Source organism: Neovison vison, chromosome 8, assembly GCF_020171115.1.
Source record: "Neovison vison isolate M4711 chromosome 8, ASM_NN_V1, whole genome shotgun sequence".
Lineage (NCBI taxonomy): Eukaryota > Metazoa > Chordata > Mammalia > Carnivora > Mustelidae > Neogale > Neogale vison.
Window position 1 is genome coordinate 136,246,634 of NC_058098.1, and position 15,971 is coordinate 136,262,604.

The 15,971-nt window shown below is 36.8% G+C and overlaps 1 protein-coding gene and 1 non-coding gene across 2 annotated transcripts in view; both read left to right on the forward strand.

Annotated features, from left to right (window-relative positions):
* ROCK2 (Rho associated coiled-coil containing protein kinase 2) overlaps window positions 1-15,971 on the forward strand; it is a 139,352-nt gene that overhangs the window by 17,556 nt on the left and 105,825 nt on the right. The gene's annotated exons all lie outside the window — the stretch shown is intronic.
* Window positions 8,373-8,480, forward strand: LOC122916624. The gene has a single exon (XR_006386252.1). It is a non-coding gene; the product is annotated as a U6 spliceosomal RNA (small nuclear RNA).

Below are 15,971 nucleotides of genomic sequence, written 5' to 3' on the forward strand. Positions count from 1 at the left end.
GTATTCCATAATACCTCAGCATTGCACAGGATTTCCCACCATTTCTAAATACTTAACAAAATGCAGGTTAACTTGAGACTTCTTGATTTGTTATGTCACGTCCGTGCTAACGCAGCTCTGAGGCATTATTTCTGACTATAGCTATGGACTATATAATTCATGATCGCAGTTTAAAATGAAAGTATGAATATGTTTTGTTAATGTTGTTATATTCTGGCTAAACAAGATTTTAGTCATAAAAGCAAGATGTAACAATGTAAGAGAATGCAAAAACTCACCTAAAGGATTTTGCTGGTTGTTCTGAGAGACAATTTTCTTTAAAAAAAAAAAAAATTGTAAAATCATGTATTTTTGTGAAAAGGGGGAAGCTATAAAATTAAAAATTTTGAAGGCATTGCTGAAGACAGATTTGTTTCTCATACTTAAGACATTCCCAGAACAAGAGACCAACGGATGATACAAATAAAACTAAATTTAGAACTAATAAAAGGAAACTCTAGTAAAAATTGGCTTATGCAATTTACTTCAGAGAGAAGTCATAAAGTAAAACACTGAATACAAGTTAATTACTCAGTTTTGGGGGGAGAGCTAGTAAGAGGGGATTTTTATGTATGGAAGTTCATCTCTTAAAATATGGAGAATGTAAGTCTCTGGCATAATATTTTATTGTGCTGCTTTTTATCCTCTTGTAAACAGAATTGTTCAGTTTGGTTCAAGTTAGAACAAATCTGTGAAATGGAAGTGTAAGAATCTGGAAAGTAGCATACTTATTTCAGATCATTTTCCATAAGTAAAATTCCATTAAAATAAATTCATAAAATGGATTCTGTTGAACCTTTACTAATATATGAACAAACAAGTGAATTTCCTTAAGAATTTTTTTAAACACACACACACACACACACACTCACTCACTCACTCACTCTTGAGTTGGGAGGAGGGGCAAAGGGAGAGAGAGATTCCCAAGCATACCTTTCTCTGAGTGCAGAGCCGTACCATGGGGCTCAGTTTCCTGAGCTGGAGATCACTCTCTTGACCTGGATGGAAGTCAGGACCTGAGCTGAAACCAAGAATTGCATGCTTAACCGACGGAGCCACCCAGGCACCCCATGACTTGATAATTTTTAAGTGTATTTTTAAGAGAATGGTGTAATGGCAAGAACACTGGATTTGGTGTCAGAAGAGCTAAGACTGGTATTGATTAGTTAGATGTTTTATTAATTATCTTTAATTATCTTCTTGACTTTGATAATTTGTAAGACCTATATCTGTCTACCTCAAGGAGATGGGAAGATTAAATCCAGTGGGATGCTAACCCTGTGTATTAGTGTTCTGTAAACTGTACTGAACTTAAGCTTGTTTACAGAGTGTTGAAGAACTATCTGTAATATAGCCTAAATTATATATGTCTGTAAGTGTCTTCAAAAGGATTTGTGCATACAAAATCCATCTCCTGGTGTTAACCTATTTTTCCTAAAAATGGTAGCACATTATTTAGCAAATAATAGGTTCTCTAAAGTACTAAACCACTGAATAAAAAGTTAGTTAGCATATTTATTTTTTTTAATTCACTGAGGATAGTTTCATTTGGTGAATATTTGTTTTTATTCATTTTTGTGTTTATAGTCCAGGTATCGATTTTTCCCAGCTAAGGTATATTATTTTGTTTTATTTTATTTATTTTTTTAACGTATATTCTTTTAGAGTTGGTAGGATGCTGAACTATGAAAACAGAGTCTGATGTTCTTATGTGATGTTAAATTTCAGAAATCTTGGTACAAATATTAGGAAAAGTCATGACATAATTTTTAAGCCTTTGCGTTATTCACTTGCAAAAATGTTAATCACGCTTTATGTAAACTTTAAAGGAGCATTTGGGTTTTACCAGCAGTTTTTATCTGTGGCTTAAATTTAGCAACTTTTGGCCTACTTTTTAGTAACAAAAGTAAGCGGAGGCACAATTTCAAAAGAATGGTTTAGAAGATAAACAGCAGGTATTATGCTGTATGACCTCTGGTACAGATTCTGGTCTTTAGGGATACCAGGACAATTATAATTTAATCATGTAGAAAAATTTAAAAGTAGCATAATAGTATATGTTGTGATCATTCTGTGTTGATGGCTACTGTGATCAGTAACTAGTTAATTTCCTTGGATCATATAATTTCCAAATTTCCCAGTTTAGGGGTTTAGGATCTGGCTAACAGAATAGACTAACTTAAGTCTAATGTCAACTTTTTAACAACCTTATGGAGTAAGAATTTGTATTTTATAGACCAGAAACATCTGAATTAGTATCCAGGCATAATTAAAATGAATATGGGGAGAAGTTTGTATGGGAATAGCCACTGTTAGGGTTGATACATTATATACTTTCCCTGTTGTGGTATTTATGAATTAAGAAATGAATTTTATCTACTTCTCTTCTCTCTCTCTCTCTCTCTCTTTTAAGATTTTATTTTATTTGACAGAGATCACAAGCAGGCAGAGAAGCAGGTAGAGAGAGAGGGAAGCAGGCTCCCTGCTGAGCAGAGAGGCCGGATTCGGGGCTCCATCCCAGGACCCTGAGATCATGACCTGAGCCGAAGGCAGAGGCTTTAACCCACTGAGCCACCCAAGCGCCCCTCTCTCTCTCTTTTTTTAATCTCAGTGGTTTTTCTTAGAATAGAGAGAGACTTCAGCATAGACTGTTTTCTATCTTGTGGTTGGTCTCTTGTGCTCAGGAGCCTATCCCTCTCTCTCCTCCACTAGAAGTAAAGGGAAGGGGTTTTTGAAGGGCCCCAGGATCAGGGGACAATAGCAGGGGAAAGTCTTCTTTAAGTCATCTCTACACCCAGCATGGGGCTCAGTCTCACAACCCTGAGATCCAGAGTCAGACGCTTCCCTGATTGAGCCAGCCAAGACCACTAGCAGGAAAAAGCCTTGGTGGGATTTATGGCACAGATAATGGACATCGGGGAAGTAGATTTATCTTCCGAGATGTGAAAAGGAAGAGAGTGAGCCCGACCAGGGATAGAGGCAACATCCTTCCACCAATAACAGAATAAATATAACATCCTCTTTTATTTATATTCTGTCTCTGTCTCTAACGGGAATGCTACCTCTTGTTCTCTTGTCAACTTGAAAAACCAAACAAAACAAATTTCATTTTTTTCTTTTAAAGATTTTTAAAATTTATTTGACAGAGAGAGACATAGCGAGAGAGGGAACTTAAGCAGAAGGAGTGGGAGAGGGAGAAGCAGGCTTCCCTCCAGGCAGAGAGCCCCGTGCGGGGCTGGATCCCAGGACTGTGGGATCATGACCTGGGCTGAAAGCAGTTGCTTAATGACCGAGCGCTCCAAAAAACTTCATTTTGAAAATTAAAAAATAATACATGCCTATTTAAAAAAGTAAAAATTACAGAAGTGAATATAAAATATAAATTCTCTCTTAGCCCTTTCTCCTTGATCTCAGTCTTCTGAAACAGCCACTTGACAACACATCAGTATATCACTTTTCTTGTATGCATTAACGGTGTATGCATATAACGGTGGTGTATAATATATAAAAATGTATATAATATATAATATATTATATATATTATATATAATATATTATAATGTATTATAATGTATTATATGTATATTATATGTATATGTATATTATAATGTATTATAATGTATATAATATATAAAATTGCATATAAAAAGTAAGAATACTTATTGGACTTTTTTTTTAATAACAAAAATGCATCTATATCATATTTATTGTTTTGTATTTGCTTTTTTAATTTATTTGGAGGCCATCCAGTCAGAATTTATAACTCATCTAGTTCTTTTAGGGAGTATTGCATTTTCTGGATTTGCCAGAATTATTTCACTGTTTCAGTATTGATAGACATTTTTGTTGCTTTCTTCTATTATAAACATTGCTGCAGTGAACATCACTAATTTTGTGCATATATGTGAATATTTCTGTAGATTTCTGGAAATGGGATTGTTAAAGCATGTACACATTTAAAATTCCAAAATAATCCCAACTGTGATGAGAATACACATATTCCCTTACCTTTGCTGGGTAAATATTATCAGCCTTTTACCTTAGTTGCCAATCTCATAGGTGAAAAAAAGCCAGTATCTCCTTTTGTTTTTTTTATGTGCATTTCAGTATTTGATTACTAATGAGATTGAGCACTTGTTGTTAGTTATAGTTTTAATTCTTTTTAAAGATCCACATCAAATTTATTTGCTCTGTGGAGTCTTCTGTAATTCTTCCTTATCCCTTTCCCTAACTCCGGGCAGTGATTGTTCTCTGCCTTCTCTGCTCTTACAGTACTCTCTGTTGTAAGTGATTAGAATCATTGCATATTATGATTAGTTACTTATTATGATGATTATTTATTATTTACTTATTATGATTATTTACTTATTATCATTGTGTATTATGATTATTTACTTATGAGCTCCCTTACAGTTGTGACCATGTAGTAGTCATTATTTTTCTAACTTTTATATCATGGCTTATTGGAAATTTGGGAATTAAACCTAGTTTTTAGGGTAATGGGGCATAAATGCTTTAAAGATAATTTCTTTTTTTTCTTTAGTTTTATAGAGATATAATTGATGTACAGCACTATATAAGTTTAAGATACACAACATAATGGCTGGACTTAAGTATATTGCAAAATAATTACCACAATAAGTTTAGTTAACATTCATCACCTCATATAGTTACATAGTAGTCATCTTCATGTCTCTGCCCAGTGACTAGCACAGAGCCTGTAGCATTTAGTGTGTGTTTGTGAAGTTTTATCAAATGGCTAGTCTGATTTCCAACTGGGAGTCTATATGTAAGATTTGCTGCTTTCTTTTTTGGAGTAGGGGGAAGGTTGGTTCTTAATGATAATGGTTCTAATATACCCCTTTATTTTACAAATGAAGAGTTAAGTCTAAAAGAGGAATGTCTTATGTGGTTAATGGGATATTTTTATTATTTATCATACCCTACTAGGTGTTGTGAAACAGTCCAGCTCCAAACAGGGTTATTTATAGTCAAAGATGAATATTGATTTCTACTATCTAAGATAGATGGGGAGCTTTTCTCAGTTTTTACAGACTAAGCCTAGCAAATGGGGCTTTTGCCTGATAGTCTTAGCATGTAGCCTGAAACCCATATAAATTATCCAAACTTCATTTGGCTCTTTCCAAAGCGTTAGGACTCTTACGACACACTAGACATAGACTTTTCTAATTGCAGGCACTGGCTAACCTCTGAGAGACATGGTGTCTTTTCTTTTAGAGAACTCTTGAAACCTGTCCTCTTAGCCGTCTTTCCATGCAGTGATCCCACCAAATCTAGTCACGTGATATTGCCTTTTCCTGCCCAAGATACAAGTCATTATACATATCTCTTCTCACGCTGGTTCCCTCACCTGTTCTTCCTCTTTTTCAGATATTTCTTACCCTTGTTCTAGGGTTAAACATAATCACTTGCATCTTGAAATTACTGAACGTTACTTTTATCTTTAAGTAACACCACCTATCTTCCTCCTTGGGAAAGCTCTCTCCAGTGGAACTTGTACCTTCCTTTATTCTCTACAGGTCCTAGTTGTAAGAAAATAAAAAGAGGTGGTTTCCTTCTTACTTTGCACTACAGTGCCTATAAAACCTTCCTTTAAAATTGCTGTTGCTGAGTCTCACATCTCTGCTTGCTCATTGAAGACCTAGCCTTCTGACCCACAGACTTCTTTCCATGCAGGGTTGTGCGATCGTTCTAGGTGAATTCAGTGTTTATATGAACAGAGTAGCCAGGACCCTGGCTTCACAGTTTGCTCATCTCTAGTGTAGATTCCCTTAACTCAGCTACTTACTCCCAAGAAACTACTTTGGACCTTACCATTACCTGAAATCAGCTTTACCTTTGAGATCATTTATTCAAATGTCTTGTTCGTGAGCTCTTATCCTTTTATTAAACCTATTCATTGATGCTTTTGAGAACTGCAGTTCCTTGACACCTCTCTTCATCAGATACTTTCTTTATAAGCACGCAAGAGTCCATCATCCATCACTTCAGACCTCTTTCCAGAATTATCAATTTCCTTGCCTTTTTGAATTTCTATCCTATGCATTTGCACCTAGATTTTGGATCAGTGTTTTGGCCTATACAAAAGGTGTACATTGAGCACTGATAGAGAAAAAAATTACATTATTACTGGTACTGTGAATTCATGGTCTCTCTTTCTTTAAGAGCTTTCAGCATGGCAGAGCAATTCTTTCATTCCCCATAGGGTCCGTTTTAAATATTCTTTTCTTTCTTTGAGCAAAGTATGCTCCACAGATGGTCTTCTCACTTCATGAGAAAATAGAAGCCATCAAAAGGAGATCCCTTAATTTCCTGTTATTTGACTCACCAGTTTATGTCTTCTGTACCATTTGTTCTTACTTTTCCTTCTGTTTTCAGTGGATGAGGTGTCTGTCGTTCTCTCTCAGGCTGATTCTCCAACTGTGCTTTGGATCTCATTCTCTCCTTCTGTTGGTTAATTCTGTTTATCTTTCATCTTTCTCATAATTTGGATTCTTTTTCATTTGGCTAAACTTCTTCAAATGTCTCACCTAAAACAAAAAACTAAATGACTCCTAGAAAGAAATCTCAATTCTTTTTTTTTTTTTTTTTTAAGATTTCATTTATTTGTCAAAGAGATCACAAGTAAGCAGGGAGGCAGGCAGAGAGTGAGGGGGAAGCAGGCTCCCCGCTGAGCAGAGAGCCCTATGTGGGGCTCCATTTGAGGACCCTGAGATCATGACCTGAACTGAAGCCAGAGGCTTTAACCCACTGAGCCACCCAGGTGCCCAAGAAATCTCAATTCTTTCTACCTTTTGCCCCTCCCCTCACCAGCAGAACAAACTGCTGTCTCCCTTTCTGTTCATTCCTCAGTACACCATAATCTCCTTCCCGTCCTGTCCCATTGCTGACACTGCTCACTGGATTTCCTTGCTGCTAAACCTATCATTTTATTGAATGTTCAGAAGTACTTGACACTTCTCAAATTGTTCTCTTGGCTTCTATGACAGTACTCAGAGCATCTCCAGCTATTTATCTCAGGTTCCTTTGTTTTCTCTTCCTCTGCTAAATGGGATTCTTGCTTACTTCCTATTTTTTTATTCATTCTTTGCCACCTTCTTAAGCTTGTGTCTATTTCTAGGACTTCATCATCTGTATGTTGATGATTTTGATTTTTCTACCTGAAATCTTCCCTCTGAGCTTTAGGCTCATACGTCAGCTAGCTGCCTGTGAGTCATCTCCACTGAGATCTATCACGGATACTTCAGAATCAGTGTATCTACAGCAAAATTATTTTTCTCCCCTTTGCTTTCACAGCTCCTTCATTTCCTATGATTAGTGATTCCGCGATCCATCTGGCTTGAATCAAGCCAGAAATCTGGCTATTTGGGTATCTGTCATTTTTGACTTCACGTTCAGTATCACTAGATTCTATCAATGTTACCTCCAACATGCGATTCATTTCTCTCCCACCTGACAGCTGCTTTCCCACTTCGGGTGACCATCACATTTTTCTGTGGTTGTTGCGGTATGCTCTTCCCCGTTCTTTCCTAGCCTCCTATCTGTTTTCTACTCTCCAACTGAACTACTTATTATAAGATGCAGATCTAATCCTATTATTCCCCAACTTAAAGTACTTAAATAACTGATTTCCCATTCATTCAGGGAAAATTTCAAAATAATAATAATTTCTTACAAGACTGTTAATGACGTGACTTCTGACTTTTCCAACCCTATCTCTTGTAACTTCAGTTCTTCCTCCCAAATTCTGCCCATATTAAATAACTTCGTTTGAAGCTGCTTTCTTCTCATTGCCAGGCTTTTTTTTTGGACATGTAGTTTTCTCTGCCTGGATGAAAATACTAACTCCCCAAATATTACTAATATGCAGTGTATGGAAATACTTTTGCCTCATTGTACTCAGTTTGGTTTGAACTCAAGACTTATGATGGAGAAGACAAATATGTATTTACAATGACATTTTTTAGAAACTGACCTAGTTACGTATTTAATTATGATGGATGGATGGTTTATAGAACTCAAAAGAGGATTTCCTTAGAGGAGTGTTCCAAGGAGGAGTTGCCACTGTGAACTCATGCTTCCTGTGAGATTTCTGTGTGAGAAGTGGGAATAAAATATGGTTAATGGAAAATGGTGATATGAATGCTGTATATAAAACTTCCTTTAAACTGTAGAAGATATTTTAAACTCCTTTAAATTCTTAATGGTAAGCACTTGAAGCTTAGCATATTGAATAGTGTCTTTTTATGAGATCTCTTTAAAGTTATTATCAACATCAATAATAGTAATAGCGTTAGCAAGACATAGTTCTTGTGCTTGCTTCAGCAGCACATATACTAAAATTGGAACAGTACAAAGATGATTTAGCATGGCCCCTGCTCAAGGATTACATGCAAATTCGTGAAGCACTCCATATTTGTATATGTATATTATACACCTGAAACTAATAGAACACTGTATCTTAATTGTACTGGAATTTAAAAAAAAAAGACATTTAGTAGTTCTCACTGTGTGCCATGCACTGTTCCGAAGTGCTTTATTAATTTGTTAGATTTCTGTTTAATTTTTCTGGTCACATCAAAATGACATGTTCTTTAAAAATACTCTCTTTAGAAATACTTAGTTTTAGACATTTAAAAAATATTATGACCCCCTTCTAAGCAGAATAGAGTTAGTTGCCCATTTTTTGCAGACATAATGAAAAAATGTGTTACTTGTGTTGAGATCATATTGAAGTAAAAATGTCCAAGTAGCCTGTATTTCATCAGTATAATCTAACAAATTCTTTCAGCAAAGGTTTTATTTATTCTGTAGTGAAAAGGTTTAGTATCAGCACTTTTCTGTTTTCTCATATGATAGAATACCCAGCATGAAGCCCAATGTGGGCTTGAACTCAAAGATCAAGACCTGAGCTGGGTCAAGAGTGAGATGCTTGACCTAGGTACCCAGATGCTACCCAGGTACCCCCTTTTCTCATTATTATGGTTGTTTCTTAAAGCTAATACTTGAAGCTCTTTGTAAGAAATTGGTAACCATTATTTTTGGACAAGCTGAATAGATATTTTAGAAAAGTGATTAATGCAAAATGTTCTAAACATTGAAAGGTTTTCAGATTTTAGAGTATCTTTTAAATCTGATTTTTCAACTTATTCTCCCCAAAATCTTCTTAGGTTCAGGTTGAGCTTCTCTAAAAATGAGTTGTGGGGTTTTATTCTTTCTTTCTTTCTTTCTAAGATTTTATTTATTTATTTGACAGAGAGATAGCACAAGTAGACAGAGCAGCAGGCAGAGGGAGAAGGAGAAGCAGGCTCTCTGCTGAGCAGGGAGTCCGATGCGGGGCTCGATCCTAGGGCTCTGGGATCATGACCTGAGCTGAAGGCAGCCGCTTAACCGATTGAGCCACCCAGGTACCCCTTAATCTTTCTTAATTATTTTTTTTGTCTCCAAGTGGAGAGATTAATTAACTATATGATCTACCCTTATTGGAGGTCTGCAGTGTGATAGACAGTTTAAGAACAGTATATTATCTAATGATCACTTTTTATTTGTAAGTCTTTCAAGGACTTGTGTGGAACATTTGAATATGAATATGTGTGAAATTCTGCAAATTAATAAGCTTATGATGATGAATCTGCAGTCTCAATCCATGTGTCTATTTCCCTTCTTGGCATGACCTTTTTTTTAATTTTCCCCCCACTGCTGGTGATGGGGCAGCATTATCTCCCAAATTATTGAAAATAGTATAAGGAGAGCTGCTGTTATTCTTCCTCTCAGACTTGTTTGCTGTCAGACTGCAGGGTAGCTCAGTGGTGCATTTAAATTGTGGTGTCTTCAGGGCGCCTGGGTGGCTCAGTTGGTTAAGCATCTGCCTTCAGCTCAGGTCATGATCTGAGGGTCTTGGGATTGAGCCCCGCTTTGGGCTTCCTGCTGAGCAGGAGAGCCTGCTTCTCCCTCTTGTGCTTCCCTTGCTTGTGCTCTCTCTCTGTCAAATAAATAAATAAAATCTTAAAAAAAATAAATTGTGATATCTTCAACTCTTCTCTCATATGTCTGGGTGAATAAAAAGGAAATTAGTAGTCATGTCTTAAAGGAGATGATGGAGGCTTCTACCTTTTATTTACATTTGGATAGCGGAATTAGGGCAAGGTTGGTGATGATGATTAAGAAATTACAGTATCTTTATTTTTTTATTTTTTTAAGATTTTATTTTTCAGAGAGAGAGAAAGAGCACAAGCAGGGGGAGCAGCAGTCAGAGGGAGAAGCTCTTGCTGAGCAAGGAGCCCAGTGTGGGACTCAATTCCAGGACCCTGGGATCATGACCTGAGCCAGAGGCAGATGCTTAACTGACTGAGCCACCCACAGTATCTTTATTTTTTTTTTAATTTTTTAATTTTTAAAGATTTTATTTATTTATTTGACACTCAGATCACAAGTAGACAGAGAGGCAGGCAGAGAGAGAGGAGGAAGCAGGCTCCCCGCTGAGCAGAGAGCGCAATTCGGGGCTCGATCTCAGGACCCTGGGATCATGACCTGAGCTGAAGGCAGAGGCTTTAACCCACTGAGCCACACAGGCGCCCCTATAGTATCTTTATTTTTAAACCAATTTTTTAAACGATTTTATTTATTTGAGAGAGAAAGAATGTGTACGTGGGCATGCACAGTGGGGAGACACCTAGGGAGAAAGAATCCTTAAGCAGACTCCTCATGGAGCTCAGAGCCCAACATGGGGCTGAAATCATGACCTGAGTCAAAATCAAGAGTTGGACACTTAACTGACTGACCCACGCAGGTGCCCCAAGAAAATATACTATCTTTTTTATTTTTTATTTTTTAAGATTTTCTTTATTTATTTGAGAGAGAGAGAGAGAGCATGAGCCAGGTTGCAGGGGGGTGGTGTGCAGAAGGAGAGGGAGAAACAGACACTGCTGAGCAGGGAGCCCATGTGGTTCGATCCCAGGACCCAGAGATCATGACCTGAGCTGAAGGTATACCCTTAACCAACCGAGCCAGCAAAATACAGTATCTTTAAAGCCCATTAGTGTAGATAATGTCTGCTGATCATTTGATTAAGTTAGGGGGGAAATGGAATGTATAACCCAGGAAAGGGGAAAAGAACTCCACAATTGGTGGTATCTCATTAGAAAACGTACCATTTTTTTTTTTTTTAAACTTTATACCACATGTAAGATAACATTTGAGACATAGTCTAGGTACTTGTAAGAAGTCATAGTTTATTTGGGAAGATAAAGTTTACTGTCAAATGGAAAGTTAAATGATGAAGAGCAATAAATACAGTAATATAAAAGAGTGCCTTAGTTGCTAGTTTTAGAGCAGTAGGTTGTGATTACCATGAATTAAGAAAAGGTAGGGGGTCACAGGACATTGGAAATAGTAGAAAAGCATTATGAAAGACCAGGGGCTTGATTTGCATGTTGGAAGATGGTAATGATGGCGGTAGTGATGACAATAAGGATAGCAGCAAAGTTACCTATTGTCTCTGGTGGCTGTGTGTGTATTAGTCCATCTGCTTCTCCCTAAAGCCCCTTGAAATAGCTTCTGTTACTTTCTTGTTCTTACTGTTGGGGAAACTGGGATTCTGCCTCATGTCTCCATATTCTTTGAGTAGACTACACTGCATTTCCTACAGTAGGATGGTAATAGATGGTGAGGAATAGGGAGGATAATCTTCTTTTGCCTTAATTGGTAGTGTGGAACTTGTGTAGGCCTTTGGAATGGCCTATTTCATTAGATCTCTGAAGAAAAAACAAACTTTTACCCAGGCCACAGATAAAATGTATTTTCAGTAACGAAGATTTAAAAACCCACATAAAAGATTTTTTTAAATGAAAAAAAGAACACCATTTTAACTTTTTGAATAGAATTTTTTTTTTAACTTGCATCATTTTCTTCATATTGTTTTAGGACATTTGAGAAAAATGTCTAATGAGAAGAATATATAACTGTTCTGCATTTAACAATTTTTGGTACTACTTAATTATTTAGAAAATTAAATGGAAAATTTAAAGAAGGGATTGTTAAAAATTGTTAAAGAACTGTGACATTGGATTAAAACAAATCAAAGACCTAGTCATAACCTTGTATATGTATGTGTGTGTAAAATTTTATAGGACCACCAAAAAAAAAATACCCTGTATAGACGATTGAAAAGTATTGATATGGTGTGTGTTAATGGAGGTATCTTTGCAGAACAATCAGCAGCGTATAATGAAATAGTTGAAATTGTTTGGAATATAAACATGGAATTGTTTCATTGTATATGGAATTTTGAAAAGTACCATGCGCTATCATCAAAACACATCATCTGCTTTAGCTGGGAAACTCCTCCCCCCATATGTATCAACATTATTTTTTTGGGAAAAAATTTTTTTTAAAGATTTTATTTATTTGTCAGAGAGAGAGAGAGAAATAGTGAGCACAAACAGGGAGAGTGGTGGGCAGAGGGAGAGGCAGGCTCCCCGCTGAGCAAGAAGCCCAATGTAGGACTCGATCCTGGGACCCTGGTATCATGACTGGAGCTGAAGGCAGACGCTTAACCAGCTGAGCCACCCAGGCGTCCCTATGAATGTTTCTTTTGATAACATTTCGTCCTTCATAGAAGTAATTACCATTTAACAAAAGCAATGTAGAGACAGTATAGCAAGGTGTGCAAGGACTCAGGCTCTGGAGTCATATTTGGGTTTATTTTCTTGTCCTTAACTGTGTCCCCTTGTGATTGCTTAACATTTGAACCTATCGGTAAAATGGAGGATAATAATAATACTTCCTTTATAAAATTGTTAAGTTTAAATGATGTAATCTAAAGCACATAGTGATGGATGTGTTTGTAAGCCTTCAACAAATGCCAGGTTTATTTGTTTATTATTTTGGTAAAAAATGCACAATATATGATTTACCATCAGAAATGGTTACATTTCTGAGTGTATAGTTTAGTAGTGTTAAATACATTCACACTGTTTTACAGCCAAGATCCATGGCTCTTTTCATCTTGTGAGACTCTAAACTCCATACCCATTGTGGGGCACCTGGCTGGCTCAGTGGATGGAGTGTGGGACTCTTGATCTCAGGGTTGTGGGTTCCGGTCCCACATTGGGCATAGAGATTACTTGAAATAAAATCTTAAAACAAACAAACAAAAAAAAACTCTGTATGCATTAAAGAACAACTCTTCATTCCTTCCTCCCCTCCCCTAACCCTGGCAACCACCTTTCTGCTTTCTGTCTCTATGAATTTGACTACTCTAGGTACCTTATATATGTAGAATTTTACAGTATTTGTCTTATGGTATTTGTCAAAAGGCTTATTTCACTTAGCATAATGCCCTCAAGGTATCCATATTGCAGCATATGTTAGCATTTCCTTCCTTTTCAAGCCTGGGTAATATTCCGTTGTGTTTATATACAAAGTTTTGTTTATCCATTTATTTGTAGGTGAACATGGGTTGCTTCCACCTTTTGGCTGTCATGAATGATGCTGCTATGAACGCAGGTGTACAAATATTGGAGGCCCTGGTTTCAGTTCTTTTCATTGTATACCCGGAAATGGATTTGCTGGATCATATGATAACGCTACTATTAATTTTTTGAGAACTACCAGACTGTTTTCCATAGTGGCTGCACCATTTTACATTCCCATCAGCAGTGCACAAGGATTTCAGTCTCTCCACATCCTTGCCAATATTTATTATTTTAAGGGTGTTTTTTTTTTTTTTATAGTGGCCATACTAATAAGTATGAGGTTCTTCTCATTTTTATTTTTCTTCTGGTTATAGGCTTAAATTATTGTTCTTTCTCAGATTTTTCCTCAGGAAGTTTAAATTACTGAATTTAGATCTTTTTGTAAGTTTGCATTTTTTTGGTATAAATTTCTCTTTACTGCTTTTGCTGCCACCCACAAATTTTGATAAGTTGTAATTTCATTTTTATTTAGTGACACTAAAATTTGAAAGGTGTTTTTCCTGTATATAGTATTCTAGGTTGATAGTTGTTTTTGCTTTTGGGGCTTTAAATACATTGCTTCACTATCTTTGACTTTCACTATTTTAGCTTCACTATCTGAAGTCACTATTTGACTTTGACTATCCCCGCCTCCCCTCCCCCCCACCCCAAGTTTGTTTTTCTAACTGTCTTTAATCAGTTTGATATACCTGTTGTTGTTTCCTTCATGCTTCTTGTTTTTAGCTTTGGTTGAGCCTCTTGATCTGTATATTTTTATTTTTTATCAGGTGTACAGAATTTATAGCCCTTATTTCTTCACATGTTTTCTTTTTCTGTCTCTGGTAACTTCTCAATTATGTACATCATGTTGGTCTGCAACTTACTGAGAGTCTATCTACATCTTTTGGTTTTCTTTTCCCCTCTGTGTTTCATTATAGATCATTTCTGTTGCTATGTTTTCAAATTCTGTTGTCTTTTCTTCTACAGTTTCTAGTCTTTTGTTGGTCCCATTCAGTCCATTCAGTGTATTTTTCATATCACACATGATATTTTTTTATGTCCACATTTTTGGTTCTTGTCCTTTTTTTTTTTTTTTTTAAAGATTATACTTATTTATTTGACAGAGAGATAGAGATCACAAGTAGGCAGAGGAGAAGGGGGAAACATGCTCCCTGCTGAGCAGAGAGCCTGGTGTGAGGCTCCATCCCAGGACTCTGGGATCATGATGTGAGCTGAAGGCAGAGGCTTAACCCACTGAACCCAGGTGCCCTGGTTCTTGTCCATTTTTATGTATTACCTCTCTATTTAGCATTTTTAGTGTTTTCTAAATCTCTTACTTAATGCCGTAAAATATAAATAACATGAAGTTTACCATTCTAACCACTTCATTGACACTAAGTACATTCATAGCACTGTGTAACCATCATCACAATCTTTTTTTTTTTTTTATAGCATTTTTGTTGCTGTATGTGATTGACCACATGAGTAGTTTTGGCTTATGGAATGTGAACAAAAGGGGTTTATGAGTAGCGTGAGGAAGAGTCCTTATGGGAAGTTCATGTATTCCTTTTTTTGGCCATTTCTTTTTTTTTTTTTTAAAGATTTTTATTTATTTATTTGACAGAGAGAGATCACAAGCAGGCAGAGAGAGAGAGGAGGAAGCAGGCTCCCTGCTGAGCAGAGAGCCCGATGCGGGCCTCGATCCCAGGACCCTGAGATCATGACCTGAGCCGAAGGCAGCGGCTTAACCCACTGAGCCACCCAGGCGCCCTGGCCATTTCTTTTTAATGACTGGTATTGGTGCTTGCTGTCCCACATCATGAGGTGGGAGCAGTATATTTGGGTTGATGGCAACAAAGCTGAGGAACCTGGATCTCTGATGATTGTGGGAGCTGTTGTAAGCACCATTAACTCTGTTTTCTTTTTTTTAATAGTACAAATGGCCTTTATTCTTCGAATGGAAAGTGAAAGAGAGGAGGGGATATGACAGCTCCAGCTCCTGGGACAGCAACAGATTATACCACTGTCCTTCAAAAGGACCCTTAACTGTTTTAAGGCAGACATAAAAGCACGAATGGGCATTTTCTGTCACTTCAGCTGAACCCAAGTCAATTTGGTACTTAAAAATTACCATCTTTTATCAAAGAAATATTATCAAAGAAATAAGGTTTTTGTTTATTTATTTTAAGATTTCCTTCATGTATTTGAGAGAGAGAAAGAGTATGTGAGAGAGAGAGCACAAACAGGGGGAGCTGCAGAAGGAGAAGCAGGCTCCCTGCTAAGCAGGGAGCCCAATGTAGGGCTCAGTCCCAGAACCCTGAGATCATGACCTGAGCCAAACTGACTGAACCACCCAGGTGCCCCAGAAATACGATTTTTAGAAATACATAGCAAAGGGCAGCTTACTTTTTTAATAGCTTTTAAAAACTCATACTTATCCTTCATTAGGATTCCTTT